At 39.8% G+C, this 16,272-nt stretch overlaps 1 protein-coding gene across 8 annotated transcripts in view; it reads right to left on the bottom strand.

The window, feature by feature from the left end:
* THRB (thyroid hormone receptor beta) overlaps positions 1–16,272 on the bottom strand; it is a 175,569-nt gene that overhangs the window by 73,978 nt on the left and 85,319 nt on the right. Inside the window, exon 2 of one of the 8 annotated variants that reach the window (XM_074838932.1) lies at positions 2,609–2,756. The exons of 5 other annotated variants lie outside the window; for them this stretch is intronic. The gene's annotated coding sequence lies outside the window, so the exon portion shown is untranslated. Of the gene's footprint in view, positions 1–2,608; positions 2,757–7,058; positions 7,189–15,335; positions 15,373–16,272 lie in introns of those variants that run through there. 2 more of the 8 variants (XM_074838919.1, XM_074838954.1) reach the window with 2 other exon arrangements.

The raw sequence follows: 16,272 nt of genomic DNA on the forward strand, positions 1-16,272 counted from the left end.
ATCACAATTCTCTTCAGAACAATAAAAGCAGCAAGTGCTAATTAAATAAGGTGCCATGGTAGGCTGTACAGCAAACAGCATTCAGAACGAACGCTGGAGTGTGAAGGACGGAAAGCTTGCTTCCTCTTTCCAAGAAACATAGCAGAAAGTTAAACACCGAATAACCTCTCTGAAATAGTACAATCTGCATGTATTTTCCCAATTTGTGCACAGCAATGAAACATCCTCAAGCCTTGAGTTAAGACTTAATTGCAGCTTTCCATGGGCTTTTAGCATTTTGGCAAGTCTGAAGTTCATTCTTTCAACGCAGGCAACAGCTCCAGTCCAGCAGTGGATTTACTTTCTCTGTCCATATGGACACACTAGCAGGGTGGGTACTGCTGTAACTCATGAGCAAGATTTGCAGTAAGTGCAGGGTGAAGTACGGAAGGACAGAAAAGGTTTCATCTTACAGAGTTTTATATGAACTCTGGTATACTAGACGTTACCTATCAGGACTATTATAGCACGTCTTGCATGAGCCAAAGCGAGCACCTCACCATGTGGGACTAAGGGAGATTTGCTACTATGTCTCTTGTAAAGCCAGGCCTATTTATGCTAGCTTCAAACGCCACACCTACCCTAAGCAACCGCTTCTATTGCTCATCTACTCCTTTAATTAGAGCCTTTTTCCCAGTACAGAGTTCTCTTACTGTAAATTCAACTCCCAGTGTCCTGCTATATCCACAAGCAATGCTGGCTTTCCCTTTTCTTCACAGCTAACTGTTTTGCATTTCATGAGAACCATTATCATGGTCTTCCCAATCATCTTTTTGCAAAACCAAGCATCTATGCTTCGCTAAACCCTTACATCAAACTCAAGCCTCCTAAGACTTTGATATTTCTTGTTACTCTCATCTAGACTCTCTCCTGTTGCTCATTATCTCTCCTACAATAAAAAACCCACCTGGAACCTCAGCAGGACAACGTAGTTACGTACATATTTTTCAGTCATTACTTAGGGCAATCCATACATTAACTATTCCAGGTTGTTTCCTCTGCAGTAAATCTGCTTTCAGTTTAAATTAAACTATGTAGAGATCACATCGGAAGAGGAATAGAAGTGTCCAGTTATGCAGCTCACCTGGAGTAGCTACTCCGTCTCAAGTTTTTAGCTGACATTTTTCCAAATTAATGTTGTCAGTATGTGCACACACACAAATGTATGCATTCCCCCATTTCAGACCTGATGTCTGGATCTATCCTTCACAAGATGATTAAACTTTCAACAGTTCTGCACTTTAGTGACAGCTACCAAAGACAGAAGGAAAATGTCAGTCAGCATTTCTGAAAATAAGAGTTAGCTTTGTGAGACCATCTTTTTCAGCTATCTGGGAGCTATCTAGATTTATTTTTATTATTGTAATGAACATTTTTATTATTGTAATGCATTAGATGTCATTATTGTTCACCTAAGAATATATTTAAATGAAGTCTTAAATGTTATTTTACGGGATTAATCAACACCAATTTTCGTTCACAGTGCAGAAAAGGTCAGTATGCAAATTTAATATGCTAAAAATGGATCTGCTCTGAGTAATGCCCAATCAAGTTAATGAAACTACATCCTGAAGACAAAGTTTAGCTTTTTGTTTTACCTCTGATATTTTGAAAGTGTTCTACAGACTAACGCGTGATTCAAAATGTCAGGGAGAAAAATGAGAAATTAAGTAATGCAGAAATAACATTTTCTTTCATTATGCACACTCTATTTATACAGTGGCAATCTCTGCATTACTTTTTCCATGAAAAAAACACACTGATTATCAATCAAAGTTTATTCTGCTTTTCTTCAACGTCAATCTTTTTCTATTTAAATTGGAGTATATATGTAAATTGTAAAATTACTTATTACTTCTATATATATATTAAATGAACATTAGAACAACATTAGCATAACCTATCTTTTTTGCATCAGGGAAGCAATAATAATCTTTTAAACTATTTCAAAGCAACTACATAATTCTGGAGAGCAGTCTGGTCAGTATGATCTTGAGCCTTTTGTAGGTGACAAAGAATTTTGTGATTTTTTTTTGTTAGAAATTGGGAACTTGTAACATCATATAAAACCATAAGCAAAATGATCCAAAGACCAATGACTTAATGAACGCAAGATCAGAATATGTTTCTTCTATTAAATATCTGAAACCTTCAGATGGATGGGGATGGAAAAGTGGAAATCATTAAGTGTGGTATGCACACTGCACTTAATGTGCAAGTTTGTAACTAAGAGAACAACTGAAATACACATAAAATATGTAATAGTTATTGTACCTGCAAAGTACCTATGGCAAACTGTTTAATTTTACATATTTATGGACATGATGCTGGTGCTTAATACCTACAGGAACAAGTTTTGCTGGGTAAAATTGCTCAGCAATAAACAGAGAATTTGATAGGTATAACAGTTGTATGCACATACATCTGAATCCACCCATTAAAAAAGTCCTCTGAGACTAACACATCCTGGAATAAAACATAATGGAAGACAGGCACGCTACATAACTTTCCCCAGCTGAACCATCCTTATTTATTAACGAGGGCTTCTGTTCAGCATAAAGCTACTCACATTTGTCATTCTTCCCAGCATGAGATTTCATACAGATTGGGCTTGTTTTATTTTTCAGATACGCTCTTCATATTTTTTCTTTAATTACCAGTAAGATTAACTGCTAGATCCTTCCATCAAAGTGTTACCGTATTGAGAGGCATGAATACTGGAAAAATAGAAAGGAATAAAATTCAGAGTCTATCTTCATTTGTTCTTCAGTATTACAGGGGTTCTAGATGATGTCAGAAAAAGATGCATCTAAGGATGGAAAATACTGTGGTGTTGTACGTGCTCTAAAACTACAGACATGAAATTCTCACAGGTCAAAACAAAGATCACATCACTTGGATGCAGTTCTGTGTAGATTGAAACATGAAGAATATGGCATTTTTCTCTGTCCTCTTCCTAAAAATTCCAAATGTTTGTTTTTGACATCTGATGGGCATTCAGCTGTTATCTTCATGAAAGCATCTATTAAAACTAGCACTTTCTTCCTATGTGGTTGCAAGTCCACTCTGACTGCAATTCTTTTCCTTCGACAAATATTATTTACTGTCACTGAATTTCTTCTGCCATCTTATTCCACAGTCACACTCAGTACTGTCAGATCCTTCTACAACTCTTTTCAGTTGACTCTAGCACTGTCAGCAAGCTTTATTACTTCAATATTAACCCCCTTTTCCATATGTTGAACCACCCAGGCACTTGGACTGATGCCTACGGGACTCCATTGGTGACTTCCCTTCATTGTAAAACCTCGACCATTCACTCCCTGTTGCTTCCTAACTTTTAACCTGATATTAATTCCATGAATTCCATGAATGAAGAGTCTCCCTTTCATCGCACGGCAGCTTTAATTCTTTATAAGCCTTCAGGAAAGAACCCTGTTGAAAACTTTCGGAAATCCAAGTAGTTTATAACTGGATCACATTATTTCTCCAAATCATTGCCTCCCTTGGAGAACCAGGCAGGAGTTATGAATTTTGACCTCTCCCTGTTAAGCCATGCTGTTTAGCTTGCATGATGAACAACACAATCCTAAATTATAACTGACTCCCTTTTCCCATTCATTCTACGCTGCAGCGCTAAACTGTAGCTGTGGTGTGATAGCACTCATCATCCTGATCAGCTCTTTACACACATGTGACAGAGTTTGGCTGTCAGCAAATGAAGCTATGCATTACGGAAAAAATTTTTTTTACAAGATCATTATTTCCCGTATCAGTTTTTTCTTTCCTTCCTTCTCCAATGCAATAAAAATGAATGGAGGCGTGGGAGAGAGGAGAAAGCTCTCAAAATGGAGAAGGTAACTTTTTAGAATTCATTGCAAAGGAAACCAACAAACCTAATACCAATGGAGTGGCGCAAATTGAGGGCTTCCAAGCTCAGAGGTGACTTCAAAACTTCAGGGGACAGAGGAGAAGGACATTTCTAATGCAATTCCCTAAGGTTTATTTAAATAAGGTTTACTGGAGTGGCCAATCCACTCCACCATCTCCCTCCCTCCCTCTGCCCCGTACCTTTTGCCTGTCAGATGGCTTTCACCCAGCCCAACAGGGACACCAAAGTCTGAAAATCCTGCAGGTTCTGGCAAGCACCATGGCAAGACGAGAGCTGGATGTGGGGGAAGAGAAGCTGGTGGTGCCTCCCTCGAGTGGGAAGCCAGGAGGAGTGGAGCACCCATTGCCGCAGCCAGGCACCCAGAGGAGGAGGACACCATGGCAGCACCCCTGGGGTCATCCTCAATGCAGCTAGGAGGGAATGGGGTGTAGTGCACTGTTTAGGGTTTTTTTGCATAGTTTCTCCCCACATCTGACAAAAATCCTTCCTGCTGCTGACATATTTGTTGCTGGTGTCTTGTTAGTCAAAGTTTCAAGAAAACCCAGTTTGGGGAACAGGGTTCATGCACCCCCTGGACCTGCAGCCTCTCAGAGAAGCTGAAATATAGGTGCAGCTGGGAACTCTGGGCTGTCCAGGCACAGCCGAGGGGTGCAGGGCCACCAGCTCCCGACAGTCAGGGGGCATGTCCCACCCACTGGCTTAGGCAACACCAGGCACCTCACTATGGAGTAGTCTGTCAGGAATGAAAACAGGGTCATCAGGAAACTGTCCCCTGGGTCTAGCACAGGCTTACCTAACCCAATAGGTTTTGAATTGAACTTTTCATTCAGAAAATTGTAGCTTTCTGTTTAAAATTTCATCCTGACATTCCATTAACAAAGCTCCAATGTATTTTACTTCATGCTCTCGCATAGCAATAAAGCAGTTTTGTCACAGTATATCTGACACCGGAGCGGTAGGTATAGGCTGATGATTTAATATTCCGCTTTTACTGTCATGGCTAAAGAATTTTGGCTGGCTGGTAAAGCGGATAGCAGACAAAGGCCCAAGTACAGTTATTCACACCCTGTTTTATGGTTTGGTTTTTCTCATGTTATGACATGAGATGCAAGAAACACAGCACAAAGGGTTCTATCTGCTAGAACAGAGAAATGCAGGATTCCTAACACAGGAAAAAAATCCATTGTGATATTCCCGTATTACAGTACTTATCTTTTGAGACACTTATAACTATTGGAATATATTCATAGATACATATATATGGACACAGAAAAAAACAGAAAAATCTTATGTCTTATTCTAGATAACACTTGCAACATACTAAAAATAGTTCGCTTGTATCATACTATATGCAACTAGGATGTCCTTTTAAAAATCCATTGTTACAGATTCATGTTCATCCAAATAAATTATAAAGAAATCAGCTACTGCTTATTGGAAGGGGTATTTTTTCCTGGCTTTATAATTTAAAAAAATAATTCTTATGGATCAATCCTGGCAAAAATACTTGAAAGCAGGAATATAAGAGTCACAGCCACCTTTCCTAAAGATGTTTTCCAAGCAAAATCCAGGTTCCAGTTCCCTGGATTCTAATGCTGGCAGCCAGTTACTTTTCTGGTAACAGTCTGAACAAGATCCCAAATCTGAAAAAATAACAACCTCTAAGAATATTCAGGTCTAGAAATGCATATTCCACTAGAACTTTAACCTTCTTCAATTGTATATACATTTTTCAAGAAAGTGAAGGCAAGGTCTGAGCAAATCAAAGTGCAAAATTGGAAGCAGGGGGGAGGAAAAAGCTTCCACAAATTAAACTACTACACACTGCAGAATTTTGCATAGACCCACAAATAGGTAGGTTAGAAAACAAAAACACATGAAAGAGTTGAAAAGTGAAACAATGTAGGTTTTAAGAGCCAAGATTAATCATCTCTCTTTCCTTTGAAAAAGAGCATTCCAAAAAAGCATCACCAAAATGCAAGTAAGACACCACAATAAAAAGATGCATCATGTACCAACAAATAGTCAGTGTTTGAAGAGACATCACAAAAACTGCATCACAGCCTTGAAATAGATATTTAATCCCACAGACAATCCTTAGTTTAACTGGGTACAAATAAAAGTGGTTTAGATGTCACTTTATGTTCAGCTCACAAAAATAGGCATTTGACTTTTTTTTTTCTGCTGTTAACAAATCCGGAAGAAATAGAGTTTTTGCTCTTTTTGTACATCAATGCCTATCTTTGCTACGTTAACCTGAAAGAATTTGTCATCCTGTATGTTTGAGCTGCACACATAAATATCAGAGACAAATATCATAGATAAAAATGAACCTGTTTTAGAAACAGACTTTCTGCAATCACAAGCAGAGAGTTAACTTTTTACTTTCCAAATCACAAAATATTAAATACTGAAACATTCTTTGAAATGTTAACGTTTGATTTTTTAAATAGCATCCTCAGAGACTTCACAACTCTCACCTAATTTGAGGGTAGTAGTTTACAGCAACTTTTATTGCTGCACTGGACATAATACTTTTTATGTGTGGTTTTGTTATGCCAGAATTGCCTAAGTGTATATGAATAAGTTTGGGGGGTGGGTTGTTGTGTTTTTTTGGGTTTTTTTGTTTTTGGTTTTTTTTTTTTTTTTAAAGAATGCATATACATTTAAATGAATGCTTTTGCTTTCTGCTTTGGTTTTCAATGAGCAGCATTTCTGATCATGCAGCGTCTCGCTATTGTTCCTGTCCATACCCACCACATCTGCTCCACAGAACTTTCCAAATTTATTTATTTTTCCTGTAAATCACGTTGTATTTGTATGCAAACCTTACTCAGAACTGAAAAGAATTTAATGAAATGTCCCCGACAGCCCATCACAGAGCCCTGCTCCGCGTGTGAGAAGGTGGCAGTGATCTGACCCTGGCTGGGCTCCACGTTTGCCTCTCCCTGCCTTGTTCTGGCAGAGGAAAGCCCACCAGAAAACTGCTGGCTTCTCTTTTCCAAAAAGAGCTCTAAATGCCACATCTTGAAAAGCATGAAGAGGAAACATACATTTAGAAACTGTTCCACTGGCTGCAGCAGAGCCTGCAAAGCAGCAACGGAGAAAAAGAAAAGAGAGGACTCACCAAGATACATCCTGACGTAGGGAGAACAGTTTGGGTAGCAACCCTCAACAGTCTGGAAGTTAATACTCTGCTTCTCTCCTCTTTTCCTTTCTCAGTTCCCCCCACTCCTAATTTCCCCATTTAAGGGAGAAAATAACAAGGCAGAAGACGCCAAGAGACTTTCATGACATAAACAATAAGGCCTTCCTGTGCCAACATTTCCTTTAAAAACACTTGCCAATAAAGCTCCTGGAGGCCAGCAAGAGAAAGAAATGCCGAAACAGCCGTGACATGAACTTGGCATATTTTCTGACTCACTCACTTCCCTTGAGACAATCCCTCCAAGAGAATGCTGAAGGATAATGGGAAAAGAAAATTTCTTCCAGTGAGAAGGACTTCAGCTGCCCGTGCTATACAAGAAAACTGCCAATTAACTTTATTTCTGTTTACCTACAGCCTCGCTCACGCAGCCACCTCCGCTGCCATGTTTCCTGACTCACACACTCATGTTTGCACATTCATCTTGTAATCCTGATGTCTGAGAAAGGCAAGGAGACTCTTAAAAAAAAATATATCCTGAGAATCCCTGACTCCAAATAATTTCTGAACAGCAGGGAGAATGGTCAATAACTGATAAAGGGTAGCCAAACACTTGTCTGGTTCATATATTAAATCCAAATTTCCTTTTTCCTTATCCCTGCTATTTATACTTATTTTATATTTTTTTAGTGCCAGACATGCTAGTCTATAAAACATTAAGGATGCTCATGTATTTTGTGTATCTGTAATAAGAGATTGTCAAGATTATTTTGTCTTGTCAATCCATCTCATTTTGAGTAATACCATGTTTTCAAAACTAAATGGCATGTTAAAACCCAGAAATTAAAGTATCTGTGGAAATCAGCATCTTACACGCACAAACATGCATTCACTCACTCCTGGGGTACAGCTGTCCCCTGCCAGAAGTCCCTCATGGGCAGGAACACAGGGGTTCAGCTGTGTCCTCTCATCTGCATCTTCATCTTCATCTCCATTGCTGGGGGGATGCTCCCCAGGAGGCTGGAGCTCAGCTCCCGAGGGAGGGGATGGGCAGGAGGCAGGCCAGTGTCATGCTGATGGCAGGGGGCAACAAGGCTGCTCCTCCACCTCCGAGGGGGCAGGGGCAGGCAGGCAAAATGCATCTCTGGCCAGGCTTTGCTCCAAGGCTGTCACCCTGCTGTACTCCCCTCTGACACTAGACAGGGCAGCAAACCCCCATCTTGTTCAAAGACAGACCAAGCAGAAATTTTTGCTGCTTTGGGGGGGTTCTTTGATTACTGGTCTCAGTCTTGTGATGCAGAGACACCACCTCTTCCTTCCACATGTACCCGATTCAGGGGACCGTGTAAAGATACGTCTATTCCTCTATGCAAACCCTGCACCCTGTTACTGAGTTAGCTCATGCTCACTCTGTTTCTAAGAAGGCAGCGAGCACTGCCAAGTGCTCCTCACTCGGCTAAGGGTTGTTATTGTTGCTGGGGTTTCTTTGGTTTTGCATTCAACTCCTTAGATTAGCATCAGGGTATCACATATCAAAATAACCACTAGTGAGGATTTGCTGGCCTGCTCAGAAGTGAGGGTTCACCATACCTACAGCTGCATAATTTTACCGTAATGTAGTCTGATATCATACACCCCTGGTTTCTACTTTCTAATAACTTGCTGCTTTAGCACTTGGGTTTATGTCACACTCAGCAAGTCTCCTGACTCTCCTCTAAAAGCCTGTCTATCCCTGAAGACCCTCAGCAATCATATCTAAGCCAGTGCCACCAGACTGCATAATTTTGGTTTGGGTTTTTTTGTGGAATTTTTTTCTTTTTGGCAATCCCAGCTAGTATGGCTCTGCTGGTAAAATACTGTAGTATGCCACAATGTATATAATCTACATTAGGAGTTATCTAATAGCTCACCTTTACTCCATCAAGATTGCTGAGCACCTTGTCAAGACACACAGACACACACAGTGCAAGCTTCTTTTTTCTTAACCATCTTTTTCTGCCCACTCGCAAAGCTAACACTGGTTTGTTTTTAGGTTTGTTTTCATCAAAACCTGAGAAAATATGTGTTTTTTTGTAACACCACCAGGGCAAGCCATCTGTGGTTGGCTGGCAAACTCTGAAATTCAGGGCTGGGGCAGAAATATTTAGGAGTCAAAAAAAGCTGACTTGCTCAAGAAATTAAAGCCCTTCTGACAATCTTCCAGAGAGCCCCTGAGGAAAAGGGAGGGAACCAGAGAGACTCAAGGAAAATGGATGGGAGCCCAGCGTGGAGATTCAGGCCAGAATGGTTCCAGGCCAAGAAGGAAGGCTGGCAAGTAGACAAATACAGGCTTTCATAGGCAGCATTGTAAACAAGACATTAAAAATATTAATCCATTTAGATTTCAAGCACCAAGATGAGATTTACTTAAGAAGCAGAATTATGCTGGTAATGGCTCCTCAAACATTTCAGCTGAATGTCAAAACTTTTGCTCAGCTGTATCAAGTGAAAATACAAGGAGCTGTTGACACTACAATATTCAAACATTCAATCGTATGGCAGGGCTGGAAAAACACAGAGGAAGGCAAAGGAATGCTTGAGCCTTGGGCAGAAACTCAAGCCCTTGCAAGGAAACTGCATTCACAAATTATTTTTACCTTCATTTCTATACCAAAATAATAAATTGAAGGGGTGAAATGATTTCTTAAAACCAAGCTTTCTTTCAGAAATCTTTTCAAATAAAACATAATTACTTCTACTGAAATACTTTGTTTTCATGTAGAAACAGTCATCTAGAACAGAATGTCTTTTTGCGTGAGAGAAAGTTTAAGTAAACTTTGAACACCTAGGACTTTTTAAAAAGTTTCTTCTCTCCTACAGGAATCAGCATGTGTCCCCTTTTCCCCTTAGAAAACATACACTTATTCTAAATGACTATTTTAATTTTTAAAAAAAATGTACCGGAAAAGTAATTTTCCCTCAAAGCAGACAGGTGTTCAGGACAACTGAAGTACAGAAACACAGAAGAAACACATGCTTTTTGATGCACATGGTAACTGTCATGTCACCTTAAGCCCGACACGGCCAAGAGACTCATGAATTTTCTTCTACATGCTGGTGAATAGGGTTCACAAGCTTATCTACCGATGGGCAAGCGTCAGGGGAGGCCCACAGGGAAAAACAAGTGCCTTAAACAATGAGCTGCAGTCATTTTATGCGATTCAGGAACTGAGACAGGAATCGGGTTAAAGGAAAGACTAGTATCTCTTGAGTTAACGAGGTTGATCCCTCATGGAAGTCCATGTGCACAGCCTGTGTTCAAGAGAGGTCTTTTTCCCCTCTCAGTAGCACTGATAATCATTGTAAAATGCCACATGTAGAGAGACTGAGATATCTCCATTCAATGCACTAAGAGCATTCTAAAGAAAAGGCTAACATTCTCCATTACCTTTAGTCACTTAAAAAAGCATTAACTTACTAAAAAGGATAGAACAGCATCCCATCTCTTCCAACCTAGGATATACTATACACCCCTCAGAACTATATTTCTTATCAGGTTTCCAAAAAAAAAAGAACAAAAATGAAAAGATAAAAAAACCCCACTAAGCTCTTTTCCTTGCTTATATCTGTAGCCACTCATAAACTTATCTTAAGCTTTCTGCAGTGTCTGAAATGGAAGATCTGAGCAAAGGAAAACCTCAAAACACAGGATTAAAGAAGGAATAACTTCATTCTGCTTAGGAGTGAAAAAACTAGATTAAAGTTTAAAGAATCTGAAATTTTATAACAGTTTAAACATTTAAATGCAAATGAAAGTAGCAACACATGAATTATAGAAATTCTGTAGCACTCCTGAACTTATGAATCATACTATGAAATTTGCTTTCTGCACTCTCAATGTAACCAGAATGAAATACTGGCACCTCAGATATTTTGAAATGATACACAAGCAGCACATTTAATAGCATTAATTTTAATAAGTTAGCATTCTATCTCAGATGCATCTGTTTCAAAATGTCCTAGCGGAAGGTATTTTTATGAAAGCTATTTGCCTATTACATACCACAACCAGTGCAACTGCACAGTCCAGGGAGGCATTTTCATCACACAAAATGAGAAGCCATTAGCGAAACACTGCTTGGCAAACAGTAGCTCACACACTGAAGCTGCAATATTATCGCGGCTTTCCTACATATTAAGCATAGGACTATGTTCAAAGTAAACATGTGGTCATAATTAAATAATAATTATGACTAACATTTGTGTAACACCATTCATCCAAATAGTTTAAAGCAGTAGGTAAACCTGTAAACAACGGGTCTAATCCTGCACCCTTTACTCACATAATACCATGCAGTTCAAATGGACTATGTAGATCTTGTCTACACACAGACTTAATTGTTCTCTATTAACTCCGTGTGTCAACACTCATTCCAGTGAGTCTTGTTCCTGTTCAGCTTAATTCTCTTACTGCTTACTACCAGGTGAAAGTACTGTTTCTACACTCTCACTGATTTAACATCACTTTTACAGACACTTTCCTACATGGATCCCATGGGGCTTTTCAAATCTCAGTGCAGCCTCACTTCTCCTAGGGGCTTCTAATATGACAAATATTCTTTTACAGATGAGGAAGTTAGCTTGTTGTTAGTATGCTTAAGGGACTGACCATCACATCTGACTTGCATCTGTAAATCCAGGACATACAATTTCTATTCTCATACCTTAATCACACAAATAGCCCTCTTCATCCATCATGCTCCAGAGTAAAACCACAGGAAATGGTAAGAACAGGAAAATTCTGCAGTTTCTAAAAATAAAATATATTTGGAAGTAGACATGCTCAAACCACTTTTATGAATCTGTGGTATAAACGATGTCTGTTACAGTGACCCAAAGTTGCTAAACGAGTTTTAAAAAAAAAAAATCAAGAAGAACTTGTAGACCTTCCTGACATTTTGGTGTCAGTCTGCCTTGACAGTCAAGCAACAGCAGAACAAGGCGAGAGACCAGGAATACCTGAGTCAGATTTCATTTTGGCTCTGCTATGGACAGTTACTGAACTTCTTTGCTTCAGCTGCAGTATCTGTAAATCAAGCCAAACAATCCCCTTCTCTTATGGATCTTTTGAAATTCATGAAAATCCCTATGGCCCTTTGAAGACAAATACTGTTTACTAGTGCTAGCTATTACTTAGTTTTTAGCACTTTTGACCTTCTATCTTAAATTTTGCATAGAAGAAAATCACTGTCACATCTCATTCACACCACGATTTAGTATATATTTTCCTTCCAGTTATAATTTTCCTTTGCAAGAGGTACACTCAATTTTAGCTCTTACATGTATTCCATGTAACTTTGGCATACATCAGAAAGCTTTTTTTTAGCACCAGACAAAAGCACTGTAAAATGTCATCCACTGCTGAATTGTCAGCAAAGCTCATACTAGTGCAGCAGTGAAATAGGGTGGGTTTTTCCCCTTAAAATCTTCTAATGGGTTTAGGCATTTCTCTGAAGTGTTCATTCAGAATAAAATTACAGTAACTGCCTCACCTAAGAACAATTTGGTCGAACCTGAAAAGAACCTAGTGTCACAACAGCAATCCCTACCATAGACTAAATCCTGCAAAAGTCACTGCAACTGCTTACACACTGTGGAAGGATTTCTCGTGAATTCAAGAAGCTGCCCAGCTGCTGGCTAGTAAGGACACAGCTCTCCTTGTTCACTGGTAACACCTACAGCTGTGCACTCTTAATCCCATATATAGATAATGTTTGTGGATCCTATGTGAGTAAAAATGTGGATGCTAGTGGTTTAATCCACAACGTGTTAACAGTTTAGCATTTCTAATATGCCACGAAAAGGACATTTTATATTAAAGTGCATTGCCTTCGCGTGCAAGGGCGGGGATGGAGAGATTTGCTTATCTCATCAGTTGTCCAGGCAGCCTCTGTCAGCAGCACAAACAGGCAGTGGGTAGGGGAGCTCTCTTGACCTGTCCAGCTAAAAAAGCACCAGAGGTGCTATGCTGTCTCCTTCCAGGACACCCTGAGCAGCGCTTCTGCTCAACAGCACCTCTTCGTTTATTTCTGCGGTGCCTAGGACAGGACTGCAGCTGTAAAAGCCGAGCAGTCTCTCTTCCCATGGATCAGATCTTGACAGCACTGCAGCAACTATGGCTAAACACTGAGCTGAGGCAGAGAAACCAACAGCAGCTCCATTCAAAACGAGGCTGTAGCCTCCTCTGCTCCGTATCTGTGCCCTTGTTTTGGGGTCAGATCAGAAAGAGCCCATAACCCTGCTGGAAAGAGGACCTCTGGCACTGCTCCACATCCTCACTTACAGCTGGGGCAGGCAGTCCAAACAGGGAAGGGATCCTGGGGGAAAATGGGTGTCATAACTGCTGGGCACCACAGAGCTGCCTATAAATACAGAGACTCTCAACACCACCTCTTAGCAAATCTATAATCCCAGAGAATTTGTCCACACTAAGCTATAAGTCACACCGTGCAGGATACAATTAATTGATGCAGCACTAAGCACAGCACTGGAACAATTCATGGAAGACTTTGATAGGCACTGAATTTCAGCCAAGAGGGCTGAGAAACTACCTGAAGTGAAATGAACAGTACATTAAGTGAAAGCACACAGGACAAACAGTCTTGGTTGTCTGGATTTCCAGAGCTGCTTATGAGTAAAAAGCAATTACCACATTTGACACAATGGCAGGCTAGTCCGTGCTTTCAACTCACTAGTAGTGGCAACTGGTTTTTGCTTGGAAAGCTTTTATGTTTAATGCTAGACATGCAGAATCAAATCTGTCTGAGATACAAAGTACATTAGTCAAAACAGCTAAGTTTTAGCTGACATCATGGTAGGTTATAAACTGCAGTAGCCAGGAGTGTTCCTGATACAAAAAGCAGCAGCTCCAGAGGGTAACAAGCATTTCGGGCATCTCAGCTAAACGCCCTTGAGCGAAACTTGGCTGTAAGCGCATCTAGAGAAGACACAAAAAAATATTCAGGGGCAGAAAGCAAGTCAAAACTTTTTCTGAATCTAATTAGGACAAACGAAAGTACAAACTTCAATTTTTCTTTCATTTTAAAAGTCACTTCTTATTGCTATAATTGCATCTCACTATCAGTCCCATAATTTATTTATCACATGATTCACTCATAAACATGTCTTGGTACTATCCAAGTTTATCACACCACTGATTTTAAAATTTCATACGTTGCTATTTTGGGGCTCCTGCATCCCTGAAGATGTAGTACTCCAAATCTCTGTGAGCACAACAGATTCTGAACATCCCCACGGTACATCTTTCTCACATGGAAGTAAATCCAGCACACAGTAAATATGCAACTAATATCAAAACACTTCTTCTGACCTGACCAAAGTGCTGGTTGCATTTAACACTGAATAATTAAGAGGTAGAAGCCACTCTTTTAAGAGAGATGACATTTCTGAGTGTAAAACACAGGCCAGATTCTGATGAGATCCTTCTGCTGGTCTAACTTCACTGGCTTTGATAGATATTCTCTAGGCTGAAATTGTGCTGCAACAGAGACCAAGACTAGGTAAGAGTTCAGTTCAGTTGCCCACATGTGACCTCAGGTACCCTGCCTGGCTTCCACCGGCTGCTCTGGATCCCGTCTGGGTAGGTCACATGTAGCATCAGCCAAGCTAGATGCCTACCTTTGGTCAGCCCTCCATGAACTGATTGCTGTTTCCAAAACATCTGAAACTATTGTTTCCCTCTGATTTCTGGTGGGCTGGGTGTTTGGACTCTTGAGGATCCTGGACGTATTTCTCCTCCAGGTTCTGGAGCACCACAAACAGAAAATGACTACAGTGATTTCTACAGATCTCACATCTGAGGAGAGCATATTCCATGTTCTTCTCAAAGGAAGCTTTGAGACCTTCCTTCTTCTAGGGTGCATACATGCAACAATCAAGAAAAAGATCCACCGGTGTCCTCAGGCAATTTCTGCCTCATTAGGATGTAGCAGAGACTACTGGCCATACAGAAATGGCAATTCTTTGCCATTTGTCTTTGAAATGCTCCATATGACACCTCAAACCTTCAAACTGAAAACTTTTATGAAGGATAATCTGAACAGCCCCTTTCTCACTGGATGGGTATACTTCAGCTTGAAGCTAATAATAAACTTCCCCTCCATTGAGATTTCTTTGTAACAAAACACGTACGTAATCTAAAAAGGAAACCTGAAAATTAGGCTAAATTTTAAAACAAAATACAAAACGTGATATTCCTACCTTATACCTGCATCACCTTTTAATAAATGCAATGCAGCTGTGGGAGGGCATTTTCAGAAGGGAGGGAAGTCCTAGGAAACAAAATGCTTTTAGTAGAATGCTGAATGGTTTCATTGAGTATTTTTAGTCTGGCCTCTTGAGATACTCTGCAAACATTTGCAAAACTCTAAAACAGAGCCAGGGTTATGTCACTATCTTTGGTACAAATAATTTGTTAGGAACTATTTTGTTCTGGCACAAGGATATATCAAGAGAGGATGCGTGAACTGGCTTGTTTACTTTTGGATTAATGTTGTTTGTCAACTGAAGGCTGTCTTTATGAGGGAAGAGCAAGGTGCCAAGAAGTACATTTCACCATGCCAAAATTAAAGGGAGGAGTTCAGAAGCAGTCTTTTATTACCTAATTAGTTTTATCAAATGACACAGATCAACTAACAGGAGATAACTAATAGGAAAAAGGGGTCTAATGAAAAAGTAAGTTATCAGCTGGATGCTCTCCAGAAAACAATTATCTCTCTAGGTAAACAAGTACTACTGTTGGGAGGTCAGACACAAAGTGCAAGGAATGGAGTCTTCTCAGGATACCAGCCCTCAGTGGAGTTGAAACAGAAGAAAAAAGTAGTGGGATGAACTACACTGAAGAGAAGGTTATGAAAGGAGTTAGTATCTTTAGATAAAATTATTCCTATCTGGCCTGTAGATATTCCACCAGTTGGGGTTTTTTTTTTTTTTGAAACACAAATCAAGTACAGCTTGCCAGATTAATATCTCTATTCAAAATGAAAACTGGGACTACAATAAGAACAGACACATTCACCTACTCAAGAACAAATTACCAGAATAATTTTTTTACAGCTAGCGGGGAAAATGGCAGCTCACAGATCTTACTTTATCTTGATTGCCCTCCTAAGACTGGAAAAGATGATCAGAAAAAGAA

The sequence above is a fragment of the Strix aluco genome, chromosome 1 (genome assembly GCF_031877795.1).
Source record: "Strix aluco isolate bStrAlu1 chromosome 1, bStrAlu1.hap1, whole genome shotgun sequence".
In the NCBI taxonomy this organism is placed as follows: domain Eukaryota; kingdom Metazoa; phylum Chordata; class Aves; order Strigiformes; family Strigidae; genus Strix; species Strix aluco.